The sequence below is a fragment of the Camelus ferus genome, chromosome X, assembly GCF_009834535.1.
Source record: "Camelus ferus isolate YT-003-E chromosome X, BCGSAC_Cfer_1.0, whole genome shotgun sequence".
NCBI lineage: Eukaryota > Metazoa > Chordata > Mammalia > Artiodactyla > Camelidae > Camelus > Camelus ferus.
Genome location: NC_045732.1, coordinates 11,070,606 through 11,088,177, shown reverse-complemented (window position 1 = coordinate 11,088,177; position 17,572 = coordinate 11,070,606). Strand labels below are relative to the sequence as shown.

General features: G+C 46.6%; 1 long non-coding RNA gene across 1 annotated transcript; it reads left to right on the top strand.

Moving 5' to 3' along the window:
• The first annotated feature begins 374 nt into the window (after nucleotides 1-374).
• Nucleotides 375-14,622, top strand: LOC116662066. Its single transcript, XR_004318060.1, has 5 exons — nucleotides 375-619; nucleotides 2,184-2,323; nucleotides 11,196-11,328; nucleotides 11,884-11,978; nucleotides 13,220-14,622. It is a non-coding gene; the product is annotated as an uncharacterized LOC116662066 (long non-coding RNA).
• The last annotated feature ends 2,950 nt before the right edge of the window (nucleotides 14,623-17,572 follow it).

Here is a 17,572-nt window from a genome sequence, read left to right as displayed (position 1 = left end):
ATAACAGGAGATTATAAATTTCAAAAGGCCGTTCCTCCTCCCTCTCTTCTGGTAACCATATTTCATTATAAGACATTATGTGGGGGTTTTTTTTCCTCCCTTTGTTTCCACTTCTGCATTTAGTGTTTAAAACTCTCTGTAGAGAACAAGCCCAGAGAGAGGATGATTTTATAAATAGTTGCAGCACAAAAATCATCTCCCACATAGTCAAGCTTGACACCACACTGACAAAGAAAACCCAGTAGGTTCAAGAAAAGCACAGGTGAAACCACGTGGAGGTGGATGGAACATTTGCATTTTTCTCTGGGGCCTTTGTCATAAGGCCTTTTTGATGTTGTTTTTACAAAATGAACAGTCACCTGCTATGATCAGATACATGTCATGTGCACAGACACCCCAGCCCACGCCTCCTATTTAGCCACCTAGGAGAAGCGAAAAGGTAGGGCCATGCGAAAATCTGTACAGGCGTAGCTTGGCTCAGAGTGGCCAAAACCTGGAAACAACCCAGATGAAGGGATAAACTCACTGCGGTATATCCACACGGTGGAGCACTAGGGAACCCTGGAAAGGACCAGCTTTGGCCTGTGCCATGACGTGGATGAATCTTGGTTGTAAACTGGTAAGTGAAAGAAGCCAGACTCTAAGGGCAACATTCTCTGTGATTCCAGCTATACGGTGTTCTGGAAGATGCAACATCCCTGGGAGCAAAAACAGATTGTTGGGTGCCAAGACTGGGCGTCAAGAAAGAGTGGACAACAGAGGCCCATGGGGACATTTTTGGGAGAGATCCAGCTGTTTTGTATCTTGATTTGGGTGCTGGTTACACAACTGTAAATGTTGGTCAGAACTCATAGGACTGTATTTTAAAAGGGTGGAGTTTACTGTATGTAAATTACACCTCAGTAAACTTGACTTCCCCCAAAAAATAAAGAAAGAAAAGAAAACCCAGCAGATTTGAGGAAAGCATCATAAAACTCAAAGGAATTCGAACACAGGGCTTATCTCCGGTACCTGTGTGAGGAACTCTGTTACTTTCACTAGATCAAAGCCACTTACTAGGATCAGATATATGTCATATATAACTCTTAAAAGGTCCCGGAGGGAGGGAGGAAGGGAAAGAACATTTTAATGTATTTTTCAGGTACTAATAAGAATCGGTCACATTTCTAGAAATTACTGTTTTGGACAAAACTCTCCCCACCCACAGAAGCCCGGAGCAACACACTGCCATCTAATCCTCAGGTGTGGGGCTGACTTCAGCAGACAGAGGGTTTCCAAGGAGAGGTCTGAGCAATGGCTAGGAGCACTGAAGTAAGGGATTATTTCTGAAATGGGAAAACAAGAAATATGCTCCAAAAGGGGTAGTTTTCCTTTGCACAGATCCCCTTGGCTGACTAAAATAGCTTTTTCAAATGACTGGATAATTCCAAAGTGGTTTAAATTTTTAAATGTTAAAGTTCTTCCCAGAATGGTAGAACTTGAAAATGAAAAGGTTTCACCTATGAGTTAAGGCTACAAAATAGGGGCTGCATGTCCCCTAGCTTTCAGTATTTTTATATAAAGAGGACACAGATAGATGTTACAACTATGAAATAAACGATTCTATACAAATGATTATAGCTGCTGAATACATGATTTCCAGTTTAAATATATGATTCTGATTTTAAGATATACTCATGTTTGTTGAAACATTGTCACAAAGAAATGTAAACTTAAGCATGTCCAAAACCCATAAGCTCAGTCTAATCATAAGAAAAACAATAGATAAACCCAAATTGAGGGACATTCTACAAAATACCTGACAAGCATTCCTCAAAACTGTCAAGGCCCTCAAAAACAAGGAAGGAGAGAGACCCTGTTGCAGTTCGGAGGCGCCTAAGGAGGCATAATGACTAAATTCTGTGCTGGGACAGGAAAGGACATTCGTGGAAAAACTGGGGAAATCCAAATACGGTCTGCAGTCTAGTTCAGAGTTTTGGACCAAGGTCAATTTGTTATGACAAAGGCGTTAATGTGGGGAAAACTGGGTGAGGGGTCGTCGGGACTCAGCCCTAACTTTAGGTCACTCTACAACAACTCTGAAACTAAAAAACTTTGCTTAAACTAATTAGAATGCTCCATTTCAGTTGCCTTCAGAGATATAGCTATTTTTAAACATAAAACACTTCTATTTGTACACACAGACACAATCCTATTTGGAAGAAACTGAAAATGAAAGGACTTGAGACTAGTAGTGGCCTACGAGGAGGAGCCAAGAATACAATTTTATATAAAACTTTCCAGCGATACAGACAGAGGCTGTATACACGCACGCAGCTCTTGTGTAAGTAAAGACAAATGAAAAGTAGTCAGAGGCGGGAGATTTCCCGGCACCTACTGGCCACCCGCACCACCCCAGCCCCTGCTGTTCCCTAAGTGCTCCCAGTTGGCTCCTGCCCCCTGTACCCACTGTTTCTTTGGCGAACCATTCCTCCTCCCATTACCCCAGGCCCCTCTGTGCACTTGGGGTTCTGTCGGGATGTGGGACCCTCTCCCTCCCCCTCCATCAATCTCTCTTTTAAGAGCCAACCTGTTGATACTTATTTGTTCATTTGTTTTCCCTTGCCTTTTCCACCAACGAGGATAAGAGCTCGGCGGCGGAGGAGAGGAGGGTCAGGATAGAGGGATGAGAAAGGAAAGCAGGTGTCATGGTCTTTTGATGTGTCAATGTCACACATCACACCGTTGGCAGCTGTTCAGTCAGACACTGTGCCTGTTTCCTAGGGGCTGCTGTAACAAAGTACCATTCACAGGGTGGCTTAAAACAATACAGCTGTTCTTTTTCACAGTTCTGGAGGTCAGAAGTCGAAACTCAAAGTATTGGGAGGACCATGTTCCCATGGAAGGCTCTTGGGAGAAATCCTTCCTTGTCTCTTTCAGCTATTGGTGGCAGCAGCTGATGATCCTTAGTGATCCTTTAGCTTGGAGCTGCCTCACTCCAGTCTGCCTCCATCTTCACACAGCTTGTGTCTGTGTTCTGCATCCAAATCTCCTTCTTCTTTCTCTTATAAGAACATCAGTCATTGGATTTAGGACCTACCCTAATCCAGTATGACCTCGTCTTAACTTGATTCCATCTGCAAAGACCCTATTTCCAGATAAGATCACTTTCACAGGTACCTGGGGTTAGGATTTGAACATATCTTTTCTGGAGGGGACACAATTTAACCCACCAGTAACACTAGTCTAGGTCTTCCTGTGGAGGTATTTTACAGATGTGATTAAGATCCATAATCCCTTGACTTTAAACAAGGGAGATTATCCTGGGTAGTCTGGGTGCACTTCATGTGATCAGGTACAAGGCCTTCTGAGGCGGGCTGAAGTTTCCATGTAAAAGAAGAAAATTCCTTTGGAGACAGCAGTCTCAGTCCGTTCCCAAGAAAACTCCAGGCTGCCCTTCCTAATTGCACGCCCTGCAAATTTCAGGCTTGCCTCACCAGCCCCTTCAGTGGCATAAGCCAATCCTTGCAGCAAATGTCTTAGCATGTGTCTTCCACTGGTTCTATTTCTCTGGTTGAACTCCAACTGCTACATCAGGATTGGAGAATTGCTTTGAATTTATCGGATACATACACATAGATTACAAAGCAGAATATCTTTTTTATTTGCAACAGTAAATTGCATGAAAATGTTTATGCCTTGAATATAATCTAAAATATTGGGGATGAAAACACTAAGCTATTTATAAAGAGAACTAGAAATAAGTAATCTTCAAAGCTGAAAAATGAAAGTGGTAGGGAAATGCTTTCACTAGGTTTCCTAGTATTTCATTACCTTTGCATTCCTGCATTGAACTATTTTGGTCATGTTTTATTGTTTTGTTTTTTTTTTAATTGCAGCAGCCAATTTACAATGTTGTGTCAATTTCTGGTGAACAGCATAATGCTTCAGTCATACATGGCAACATATTTCTGAGCCACTAGGTTCAGGTCACATATAACCTTACATCTTAAAAATCAAATTATCATCTTAGTTCTGCCTCAACAATATTTCAGGTGTTTTCTACAGCTGCCCCAGAGTATGAATGACCACTGAGACTGCCTGACAGTAGTGGCCAGGAACCAGAGATTTTCCAAAGAAGAAAGTTGATGAGACCCCAAGAGAGGGGAAAAAAGGAAGAGGGTGAGGGAGGGGTGTCACCCAGTCAGGAAGTGAGGGCAGGCCACACCGAGAAACCACGTGCATGATTCCACTCATATGGTTTATGGACTTGCCAGGGCCACCATAACAAAGTATCATGGAGTAGGGGCACTCAAACAACAGAAATTTATTGTCTCACAGTCCTGGAGGCTGGAAGTCCCACATCAAAATGCTGGCAGGGTTGGTTTTCTCCTGGCGCCTCTCTCCTTCACAAGTAGACAGCTGTCTTCTCCCTGTGTCCTCACGTGGTCGTCCCTCTGTGTGTCTCTGTTCTAATCTCCTCTTCTTACAAGGACGCCAGTCCTATTGGATTAAGGCCCATCCTAGTGACCTCATTTTATCTTTTTTTTTTTTAACATCTATGAAGGTTATTTTTATTCGCTTATTCATTCAGTTAGTATATAACTAGGTTTCCTAATATTTCATTACCTTTGCATTCCTGCATTGAACTATTTTGGTCATGTTTTATCGTTTTTTTAAATTGCAGCAGTCAGTTTACAATGTTGTGTCAATTTATGGTGAACAGCACAGAGCTCCAGTAATACGTGTACATACATATATTCTTTTTCAGATTCTTTTCCGTTATAGGTTATTACAAGATATTGAATATAGTTCCCTGTCCTATACAGTAGGACTTCGCTGTTTATCTATTTTATATATAGTAGTTAGTATCTACAAATCTTGAACTCCTAATTTATCCCTTCCTACCCTCTTTCTCCCCTGGTAACCACAAGTTTCTTTCCTATGTCTGTGAGTCTGCTTGTGTTTTGTAAATAAGTTCATTTGTATCTTTTTTTTTATTCCACATATGAGTGGTATCATATGGTATTTTTCTTTCTCTTTCTGGCTTACTTCACTTAGAATGACGATCTCCAGGTCCATCCAGGTTGCTGCAATTGGCATTATTTTATTCTTTTTTTTATGGCTGAGTAGTACTCATCTTATCTTAATCACCTCTTTAAGGGCCTTATCTTCAATTTGATTACATTCTGAGATGCTAGGAATTAAGACTTCAATGTATGAATTTTGAGGGACACAATCCAGCCTGTAACATATGGACTGTCCGGAACAGGCAAATCCATAGCGACAGAAAGCAGATTAGTGGTTGCCAGGGGATGGGGGCTGGGGGAGCGTGGAGTGACTGCTAAGGGGCACAGAGTGTCTTTTTTTTTTCCATCGCTGTATAGTTGATTTATAATATTGTGTTAGTTTCAGGTATACAGCATAGTGATTTGTTTTGTTTCGTTCTGTATATGTGTGTTTTTGTTCTCAGAGTTTTCTTTTGAAGTGAGGAAAATATTCTGGGACCAGAGAGTGGTTGCACAACTCCATGAATATATGAAAAACCATTGAGTTGCACACTTTGAAAGGATGAACTCAATGGTACGTGAATGGTATCTCAATAAAGCCGTTATAAACAACAACAAAAAACGTGAGGGAAGGGTACAAAGAGAAAGGGAGATTGGCCTCTTCCCTCCTGACCAGCCTGCATCCAGAGCTGTGCTGGGAAGTGACAAGTTTGGGGAGCTAGTATTTCAGTCCGGCCAAAGGCACCTGACCTGGGTCTGATCAGCCTCTGGGAGCCAATTTCATTATTTACAGGAGGGACTCGGCCACACGGCATCAGCTGTTGGGGACCAGGGTTCCGCAGCGTCTCTCCCCTTGCAGGAAGGAGGGCGGTTCAGTGGGTGCGTGTGAACTCCTAGTGGGGCAGGTCTTCCAGGACAGGGTCCAGCCGACCCCGGCTATGCTCAGAGGGGCCGAGGGATGCTCCAGTGGGGCTGGGGCGCCAGCTCAAGATGGCTGCCAAGTCTCCCTCCTCTCTGTCTGTTCTTTTGTCTCCCTCCTTCTTCATCTCTCTCTCTCTCTCTCTCTCTCTCTCTCTCTACCTCTGACTCCACCAATGAGCTTCAATTTTGGTTGTAACAACTATTGTATACCCAACCAGCCAGGAGCAGGAGTGAGAAGATACGAATCCCAGACTGGCCAGGACTCCACTCCCAAGCCAGGGTGTGTTCACGTTCCACAGGGGCACCCACCACAGGTGTGGGGGATCCTGGGCGGCACAGTTCCCGGCAGCAGCCTCCCTCGGGGCTGGCTCCACGACGGCTCTCAAGCCCGGCCAGACCAGTCCTTGGCAGGCACCTGGTCCCCGTGGACAGGCTGACTTGACCCCTGGGTGAACCTGGCTGCCAGCCATGGTCCAAGGCTCCTGCTTCAGCATTTTATAGCGCCAATGATAAATTTCTCACCACCCCTGGTGCTGCACAGTCTACATCACCACGATATCAGAAGGAGGTTATTCAGTCACTTTGTCCAAGACACTGGGGGAGGAAAATGTGTTTCACCAGGAAGGGCAGCAAAGACTCCAGAAATAGTTTCAGGCTGAGAGCAGGGAGGGACGTGCGGTGGGGGCAGCCTCGGGGTGAGGCCCCAGTAGAATGAGCACGGCCAGCAGGGAATTCAGGGACCCAGGCCCAGGCGTGAGGGCACTGTACTCAGAAGGAGGGGACGCTGTCTGTGCTGCACACCCCAGGGCTGCCCTCCTGTCGCACCCCTCCCTCTGCGAGCCCCCTAGGTGTGAGGATAGCTCAGGACACCCTGCACCACACACCTCCTCTTTCTCTGTCATCCTGTGAGGTGGGGAGCACCTGGCAGAGGAGGGATGGGGAGTGGGTGCCCACCGCACAGTGGGACCCCAGCTCCAGAAAAACACTGAACTTGGGGGGGGCAGAAGCCACAGGTTCAGAAGCAGGAGCTGGGGATTAGAAACCACTGATGGAAAGAGGATATCGAACAAAGTGAAATGACTCTGGTGACATCTGTCTGTTTCATGCCAACTCTCATCCCTTCAGGATTTGGACAAAAAAAAGAAGGATGTGAAGGGCTTCCAAGGCAGGGCCCGCATAAACCCCCGTGGCCAGTTCAGGCAGGAGTGTGTGCGTCACGGGGGTGGTACGTCTTTGTGTGTGTACCTATACATACACACATACACATATATAATATACACCATATATCTTATACAACAAGTGGGACTAAACACTGACTCTGAGCCTGGAGGCCAGCTGTCAGGGAGGCCCCGGACTCCAACACTGCCCACTTCTGCCTCCAGGAACCACACAAGATTCGTCCGCCCACAAAGGTGATGTTTAATTTAGCTGTGTGGATTCCAAGGGTTTTATTTTGAACTGAGTTCTCATGAACTGGTTTCTACGTAAGCGCACTCAATAAAGCATTTTCAGGCTTGTGAACGGTCCAGGCTTAGTATTTTACCCCAGCCCCCAGAGACTGAAGGCTGGACACCCAGCTTGGCCACTGGACAGGCAGCCCGGTGACAGGACGGGTCTTGCCTCGCCCTCAGGAGCGCAGAGATTTTCCCTTGTAAGTAGGGAGGGGACGATAACAACAGCAGTAATAGTAACACCTTGCTACTTTGGTCGCTGGGCAGCTGCAACAGCTGCATTAGCTATTATACTTAAAACTAATTTAGCTTCAAAAATATGCATATGCTAATTCCCGCTTATCTCCTCTGAAGTATGCATTCTGTCACAGTCTATGCAAGTGGACAAGGTAAAGGTTTTCTACCCTTCAGATCTTTCTGCTACAACCTCAAAAAATCATTGAGGTTCAAACACTTTAGGATCTTTCAACTGTCAGTTTGGTTGGTGTGAAAAAAACAGATTTTCAGAACCTATGTGCAAATTTCAGAGGTTGCATAACTACGACAGGAACTGAGTTACATGCGTGAGTCTGGATGTAAAGTACAGAAAACGCTTTAGGAAGAAAACAGCAATTGGATAAGTTAAAAGGCAGGAAGAACATGTGTCAGGATACATTTATACTAAATCACTGAAAACTGCAATATATAAAAAAAAAGACCCAACTTTCCTTTCAAATGGAATTAGTTATTATGTATTACTGGATCTGGACGCTTTTAGGAATTACTGCACTTAACGCGATTGTGACTTCCTAAGCAACGAACTGTTCCTAAAACAGCAATTCAAAGGGTCCTCTAGCATGAATACACAAACTGAAACAAAAACCATTTTAGTAATGTAAATTTAACTCCATTCAAATAAATCTTGAGCGCCTTTTATGGATCTGCACGGGGAAAAATGACGCACTAAGACATAGCCCTACCTTCTAGAAGCTTCTACTCTAGTAAGAGACAAACTTAAATAAAAGCTGAGTGATAAATGGTAGAAATGAGTGATTGTGTGTGTGTGTGAAGGTTCATTATCTCATAAGAATTTATCTCATTTTCTAAATCTGGATTTTGCCTTGTGGGCGTTCTAAAAACTTGCAATTCTGTATTCCTTTCTTTTTGAAATCGCCTCACTTATAATTTCATTCACTGAAATGTAGAAATCCTCAAATTGAAAAACAAAGGATGTCTCTTGTGACTTCATAAGAACACCATTTCAGGTAACTGAGGAAACTATGCTCACCAAAATCTTGAGGCTGGCAAATTGGACAATCCAGATTTCAGTGCTGGCCTGAAAAAACTCCAAAGCAGCACAAACCTGTTTTACAACCGGGGACCTTTCTCTCCACCTCGTCCACACCTTTAACCAGGTTTAATTTGCTGGCTGGTTTTCTGGGAGGTTCCAGAGAGAGTTTGGTTTATGTTCACTGTCCATCAGTAATTACCCATGCCCCACCCATCCGCAAGAATAAGAACAGTAAAGAGATCCTTTCCGGTCCTTGTGTTGGAGAGGGTGGGCAGGGCCGTGGATTTCAGGACTCAGGTCTCTCACCCAAGCGCCACGGCCGGAAGGAGACATCCTGTGATGAGGGGGGCCCTGCTCAACAGCCCAGCAGTTCTCAGAACACATTTATCCCTTCACTGAACTACCAAAACCGGGGCCAGGGATGGGGCACTATGTCCACTGTGAGGAACGGTCCGGTTGAGGCTAATGCGTTATTTAGCCCGTTCATAGAAACACGCACCATCTGGGATGTGCAGGGACGTACAACCTTGAATCCCTGGGAGCCCCAAGAGCTAAGCATTCCAGAGACAAATGCGACAGGTGTCACGCCTCATGCCTGGCAGTGGCCGTAATGCCATGTGCGTCACATCACTGTCACCTTTCTCAGCATCAAAGGACGGGGACTCAGCCCGAGGGGCTTGGGGCTGTACCCATCGCCAGCCAGTGACGGTCGGGCACAAGTCATGCCCTCACCCAACGTGGAAACGCTGTCCCCTTTTCTGAATTTCCAATTTTTGTCAGATAGACAATATCATCCTGGTGACACAAATTCTACCCTCAAAACCATCTGCACCTACTTGCCTCCCCACAGACCCCCAGACACTGACTTCGCTGTCCATCCCAGCTCCTCCGGCCTCTGCAGCCCATCTGCCACCTGCCCTTTCCTCTCCCCCCCTACCCAGGGCCTGGTCACCCACACTGGACACTTCCCATTGTCTGCGCAAGGCCTGTGCCCAAGGCAACTCCGGCTTGAATTATAGTGTGTCTTTGTTCTCAAATTGCTCTGTCGTGACCTCCGTGCCCTCCTGCCACCTACTTCATCCCCTACCTGCTTTTCAAATCACACTCAGCTATGACTATCTTCTCTGAATAGCGGGAACACTTCGGGGCCCCTACGCTAAGGGGGTAACTTGCGGTACTCTGCCTTGGGTCCCAACAGAGGTGTTTCTTTCCCTTCAGCTAAGGTGGAAGGTCTGTGAGGTCCCAGCCTCACCTGCGATGCCCAGGGTGTACCTGGGCAGAGAAACTGTGTCTCCTTTGACTGGACAGTTATTCTAAGAGTGTGGTACACCTGATGAGGATGCAGAGGAGGGAGCTGCTCTGCTCGGGAGCTGGAGTGATGGGTCTGGCAGAGTGAGGAGGAGCTTGCCCAGGGAAGGAGGGGAGACAGGAGGTGTGTGGAGGAGAGAGCGAGCACCCGGAGCACAGTCTCCACACACAAGACTCGTTGATGGAAGGAGGGGCATGATAGGAAACTGGTTTGGGGCCATGGGGAAAGCGGGCACTTGCAGCCCTCGGGTGCAGGAAGACCTCACAGGGGTGGTCTGTGGTCATTCCCACATGAGCTGGACCAGCCTGGGGTCAGACAGTGGCCATGGGGAGGTGGGCGGAAGGAAAGAGAAAGGGGTTATTTCTCTTTGGTTCCCTTTCTCTCTAGTCAGTTCTGACGTCCACCGTGCGCTCACTTCCAAATAAATCTTTGACTCCGAACAAAATGACTTGTGCCTTGTCTCATATTCTTGCAGCCAAGGCTCGGCTCAAATCTGCCCTTTGGCCACGAGGCCCTCAGCCCGCCCTCTCCATGTCCCCTTTTCCCACCAAGTCTGCTCCTACAAAGCCCACTTCACATTGGAGGGCCTCATGGGGCCTCTCCCTCCTGGGCAGCCCCCACCCCCGACCTGGACAAACCAGGTGTTGGCTGTCACTCACGGCCGATGTGTCCATCTGCCTTGGTGTCTCTCCTGCCCCGCCGGCCTGTGCGACTCCTGAGTGCCGACTCTTCTTCCTGATCTGCACAGGGCTCTGAGTTCTGTCTGCTGACACAGCAAGAGTTTCTAAAATGAGTCTGTTTTTTCTTGGGGGAAGGGGCATTGCTCTGCAGACAGGTGGGAGGGGAGGGAGAAGTCCCCAAAGATGAAAGGCTCTGAGTCACAAGGATCTGGCTACTCTGGGAAGCCACCTGTACGAGTTCCATGTCAGAGACTGCGGCATGGGGGGGCGGGAGCCCAGGGGACTTTTGTGCTGCAGTGACCACAGCAGGCTTATTTCAGGGAGAAAGTCGGTGTTTATTTACATGGTGCCAAACACAGTCGAGTGCCCTACAGATCGCAGGTGATCCATAAACAAACCCCTAAAGTATTTAAAATGAATATTTTGCATCTAGTTATTTTCACCTAGAAATGCATTTAATGAGTTACCAACACATGCCGCAATGTGGAGGAACCTCAAAAACAAGCTGAGTGAAAGAAGCCAGAGACAAAAGGTCACCTATCACATGACTTCATTTATATGAAATGTCCACGACAGGTAAATCATTAGAGACAGAAAGCAGACTGATGGTTGCCTGGGGCTGGAGCGAAGGCGGGCTGGAAAGAGCGGAGAATGCTAATGGATCCGAGCTTCCTCTGGGAATATGGACATGTGCTGGATCTAGATTGAGGTAAAGATTACACAGCCCTGCGAATATACTAAATGCCACTGAACTGTCCTCTTTAAAAGGCTAATTTTATGTTATATGAATTTCATCTTAGCCAAAAAAACAAACAAACAAACAAAAAACCCAGAGAAAAAGTGCCAGAGAAGTTACTAATACAGAAAACAATAAAATAAAATAAAATAAATTTAAAATTTGAAAAAGTAACCGAGAGTTATTTTCCCACTAGCCTGCAGAAACACAGAAGGCTCTTCCACTTGGTGTGTGGCTACAGTTTCGTTTCCGAGCTAGCAAAGAAACGCCTGAGACCTGCTGCAGACACCCATTCACCTGTGTGGCTTCAGATCCCACCAAGTTCACTGGCGCCGTCCCCTCAGCCACCAAGATACTGAAACCCCAATACCAGTTGCTTGAGCTTCTTGTGGCAGAGAAATATATGTTCCTTAACAGAAGCAGTAAATGATAACAATTTAGCTCGTAGAAAAATGATACGCAATGCCAGGCTTTGCCTGTGTCGTACTAAAAGCTGCACTGACTTACTGCTGGTTTTACTGTTCCCAGAAACTCGGGTCGGTGATGTTGACAAGAGCTTGCTGGGCAAGGCCAAGTAGAGAGATGCATTCTGTGTTTCTTCCTGTCCTTTGAAAGAGGGAAATGTAAGTAATCTGATACTAAACTCTTAACGTGCTACATTTTTGTGCCAGGAGCTGGTTGAAAAGGAATAAAGTAACATGCAACAAAGATTGCTACTGGAGGGGGAGGAATGAGGAGGGGGTGGGGGGGAGGTGCGGAGGAGAAGCAGGATAGTAAACAGAATATTCCAGATGCTGGGTCTGAATGAGGTTTGCTGCCTTTCAGTCACTGGTTTCACATTCTGTTGCACTTTCTACTACACTAGCCTTGGCTGGGTTTTTTCTTTACTCTCTGAGGTATAACTTATCCACAGTAAGTACCAAACCAACGTGTGCATTTCACCTGTGCGTCCACCTGCGTAACCATCAGCCACAGTGAGCTGTGGACCATGTCTGCAAGGGGCCCTCATTCCCTTCTCAGTCTGTACACCCACGGAAGTTTGCTATAGCTTCTACTTTCCCTCACAGGAGATTATTTTTACCATAGGTATTTTAATGAGCATCAAGTCACTCTATGGTAAAATGTTCATTCCACCTAAGGCTGAAGAGTAACAAATGTATTGTCTTATGGAGTCTTAGAGAGTCATTTTGCTGTCTCCCAGACACACCTTTTTCATTAGATCCTTTTGAGAAGGTATGATTAGTGATTGTGAAATAAACAGATACAAAAAGAATGTGGAGCCCAAAAGACAGAAGACAGAAGAGGTGGGCAGAATCTGTGTTATTTTTCCTGCACCTTTCTCCCCCTCCCTCCTTCTCTGCTTAAACAGCTCCAGATCAATAAGGGAAAAAAAAAATCAAATTGATGTATGCCCTTTGAGGGTGGTTTTTCCTCTCTCTTGCAGAACGTGTTCTATTTATGTAAAAACATCCACTCTGAAAAGCATAATGCGTTCATTCCCACCAAATATAGTACACGAGTTTTATTAGCATCTGGGAACTTCAAGTAATGGAAAAACTGAGACACACACAAAAAAAGACATATGATAAGTAACTCTGAATTTAGCACCATTTTATTAAGAACCCAGCACAGCCAGTTGACAAATGTGCCAGACATGCTGACCCGCTTCACCTCCCCTAAAAGCTCAGATGAAAACAAAAAGTTCTCTAAGCGGATGAAAATAGCTATAAAAACAAACACAGTATCTTGCTACAGGTCAAATGGGTTCTAACAGGCCTTCAGAAGATATTAAATGTTTTAAACAGAAAGGCGGTTAAAAATAGAGAACAAATGCAAATAACCAGGGATTTTTTTTTTTTCCAAGCTATTTTGGGGCTGAAACTTGCAGGTGGAGGAAGATGAGTAAGTAATACTTCAAACGAATCCTTCCCTTGATCGTGTTTCATTCCAGTCCTAATTGCAAGCTCTCAGAAAACTCCAACCGCCCCATGTTGTTGGGGTGAAAGGTCTGACTACATATCTATGAGGTCTGCTGACCAAATTCAGGGTGACCTCCAGTAACCTCAGGAAGGAGCAACATTCCCCCCTTGCTGGCTTTCCGTGACTGTTTCTCCCCTCATCTGTCCCACCCTGAAGGAGTGCTGGACAGACTCTAGGCTGCCCCCATGAGTCCTGCCCTCTGGTGTTCAAGTCTTGTTGGGGTCCTGTCCCCGGGAGTGTGGGCAGGACTATAACTCAGTTCTAATCAAGAGAATCTGGCAAAGGGGATGATGGTCGTGCCTGTGATTAAGTTGGTGGTAGAAGCTCTAGAGAACCCCCTTGTGGGCTTGAGGAAGTAAGCTGCCACATGGCGAGGAACCGAGGGTAGCCAGCAGGAAGCTGGGTTCCTGCATCCTGCAGCTGCAAGGAAATGAATTCTTCCAACAGCCTAAGGGAACTTGGGAGCTGATCCTTCCTCTGTTGAACCTCCAGATGAGAACTCAGCCCAGCTGCCCCCTGGACTGTGAACCCCTGAGCAGAGGAGCCAGCTAAGCCGTGCCTGGACTCCTGACCCATAGAAATGGGAGCTAAATAAAATATGTATTGGTTAAAGCCACTAAACTTGTGCTTATCTGTTATGGAGCAATAGATAACTGACACCCCAGGACTTTTATGTTTTATTCTTTTTCTACAGGACCTACTGTCACTGGCCACTGACTAGTTCTACTCACCACTATGCACCCCTGCTCCCACACCTGTCACTTTCTTCCTTGTTTCAAAAGTAATAGGATACAGACACAAAAGGGGAACTAACACCTGAGTCTACTTACATGAGTACCTAGCCCAGGCAAGTTCATAGACAGTCATTACCAGACAGGAAGAACAGTCATTACCCGGGGCTGGGGAACAGAGGCGTGGGGATACTTTAACGGGGACAGAGTTTCTCTTGGGGGCACGAACAAGTTCAGGATGTGGATGCTAGTGACAGATGCACAATATTGCGCATGCACTTAACGCCACTGGACTGTATGCCTAAAAACAATTAAAATGGCAAATTTTATGTTATGTATATTTTAGTGCAATAGAAAAATTCAAACAAATATATGACCAAGAGGTATGGCTTTACTTCTCCATTTTATTAGGAGAGTCCTGAAAAGGGAAATGTTTTCAGACCCAAAAGCAATCTGTCAGTCACTGAGATGAGAACCTCAGAGGAGGAAGCAGGATGGTGGCAGGAGATCAAATCCCCTTTCCCTCAGTTTTTGTTGTGCTCAGGCACCGGTGACAACTCCCACCACTGAAGGGCCAAGAAGGCCTGGAGTCAGGAGGGGAAGTGCCAGTGTTTTCCGGGGGTTTGCTTAAGTACTCCCCAGTATAACTGTAGTGCCACATCCAATGTCAGAGAGCTTCTTTCTTGGTAGAAGCCCCAGTGCTGTGGAGGCCAAACATGGAAGGAAAGGAAGAGGCAGCTGGAAGCACTTGGGGAGGGGTCTGGGGTGGGAGGGGGACCAACTGGCCTGAAGGCCGAGGCGGAATCTGATTCCAGGGACCAGCCAGATGGAGTGGGGAGCGTGGAGCAGAGTGGAAGGGCCCAGAGGTTTCACATGGTGCCAGAGCAACACCTACAAGGAACACCTTGAGGAGCCTTGGGCCTGGTCCACTCCGTTCCTTAAAGAGGCAACGGTCATCCCTAGAACAAAAGAAATCGCTCGGCAAATAAACTTCAGGACAAACAAGGCTGGTGGGACCATCTGAAGCCCTTCAACCTCCCTGGCGGGGGTGGAGGGGAGAGCATTTCATTTTAGCTCTATCAAGCTGATTTTTGTGGCAAAATATGTGCACAATAAACAGTTGGTGCCTTTTAAAAGTCAGAGCCTAAGGTTCTGAGACTATTTAGTCTGAGGTTACCAGCGCCAATTTTGGAGCGAGACACCCTGGCTTTGAATTTCGAGCCCATTGCTGGCTGATGTGGTGCATAAGCTATTTACATGGCTCTGCTCCAGATTCTGCCTCTGGAACGTGGGGCCAGGGTTGTCTCTTCTCCAGAGGCTGATTTTAGAGGAAGATTTCTGTGTTCTGCACTATGCTTAGTACCCAGTACTGGCTCAGCAAATTGAAGCTATGATGATTCCACTGAAATACATATCTCAAACAAAGAAATAGAGTGTGAGCAGACACTATTAAGTATATGACTTGGAGGGTGTTAGCGCAAAACCCAAAGTAAAACAACCACCAAAAAAGTTGGGGAGAAGAGGCCTGGGAATTATGAAGGGACTGATTGCCTGAAAAATACAAAACATTAAGCTACAGCAGTGATTTTCAAACTGAAAGTTCAGCAGAACCTCTGGGAGGACTTTACCCAACCCAGATGGCTGGGCCCCTGCCCTGGCATTTCTGATTTAGCATGTCTGGTGGAAACCCAAGAATGTTCATTTCTAACACGTTCCCAGCAGAGGCTGACGCTGGTCTAAGGAACACACTTTGAGAACCACTGTGCTGCAGAAACTTGCCATTGGAATATTATTAATAAATAGCTCATGCATTTGACGAGCACTTGAAGGGGCTGCAAGTGCACATTTAGTCACATGAGTAGACAACCAAAAGGAATGCAACTCATTTGTTTTTCCATCCTAGCCATTAAAAAAAAGTACGAAATGGTGCTGGACTGAGGATGTATATATGTTTCCTAGTAGACTGGTTTTCTACTGCTGTGTCACAAATTACCCCGAATTTAGAGACTTTCAACAACACACACCTGTCACATCACAGTTTCCTGTGTCAGGAGTCTGCACATGGGATAACCAGGTCCTCTGCTCAGGGTCTCACCAGGTGGCAATCGAGGTGTCATCGGGGCTGCTTTTTCATCTGAAGCTCATGGTTCTTTTCCAAGTTCACTGGTTTTTGGCTGATTCAGTTCCTCGTGGTTGCAGGACTGAGGCCCTCCACTCCTGCAGGCCTCTCCTTTCCATAGGCAGCTCACAGGTGGCTGTTTGTTTTGTGTTTGAGGCCAGCAGGAGAATCTCTCTGCTTTCATAAAGTTCACCTGATTAAGCCAGGCCCACATTTCATAAAGCTCACCTGACTAAGCCAGGCCCACATTTCATAAAGCTCACCTGATAAAGCCAGGCCCCCTGCTCCTCTGTGTTTCATTGTTACAGCTCTTCGTGAGGGGGTGGGGCACATGCACAGGTGGAAACACTTAGCAGTGCATACTTACAACAATGCCCACTACTGGAATCTACAGAGAGGTGCAAGGCTGGGTTCCTGACATTAAGGAATGTCTAGGAGGTTAAGAAAGTTCAGACTTGTCAAGGACAAGCTTACCAAGGTCACTGCAGTGCCACACAGGGTGCCATTACCCTACTGTCTCCTTTGGGCATTGCCCTCAGTGTCCTGCAAGCCCTCACAAGTCAAAGCAAGGGTGGCCTTACATGCGTGACCCTCTGCTGGGAAGGGACCACATCAGCAGTGCTTGAACCCCCAAGTATCTCATGCAGTCCCTTGTGGTTGCCCTCCTCAGAGGACTGGGACATGAATCCAATGGAATTCAGGCTGGGAGACGGGTTCTAGTCTTAGAGCTGTGCTGTCCTGGTCATCCGGCCCTTCCCTGTGCAGTCTGTGGCACTGGCTTTCTCCATATGGCTTTATGCCTTTGGTCCACAGCCCCTCATGGCAAGAAGTCTCTCTAGTTTCTTCCACCATGCTCTCCCATGGTAGTTCTTCCCCGACGGCCCCCACATCCATTCACAAGCCCTGCTCTGCCCTGAGGTGTGGGGTGGAAGCTGGCTCCTGGCAACGGCGTCCTCTGCTGTAGTCGGCAAGCTTTGTCTGTTGCAGCTGCAGCACCCATCTGTTTCCTGCTCACGACGCACACAGGCTGTGCATGAGCACCCCTGAGCTAGACTTGCCTCAGCTCCACGTGTCTCCCTACACCTGGAGCCAGGTCCTATCTGAAGGCCAAAGGCTTTCATCTTCTTTCATTTTTGTGTTTTTGGTTTTTTTCTGGTGGGGGGAGGTAATTAGGTTTATTTATTTATTGTTTAATGGAGGGACTGGGGATTGAACCCAGGACCTTGTGCATGCTAGGCATGTGCTCTACCACTGAGCTCTACCCTCCCCACCCCGGCTTCATCTTCAACTCCAGCAACACGGCCTCTCTCTTGCCATTCTTCCACAGTCACATCTCCTTCTCTGATCTGAGCTCTTCTGCCTCCGTCCTCCACATTTATGCACCCTT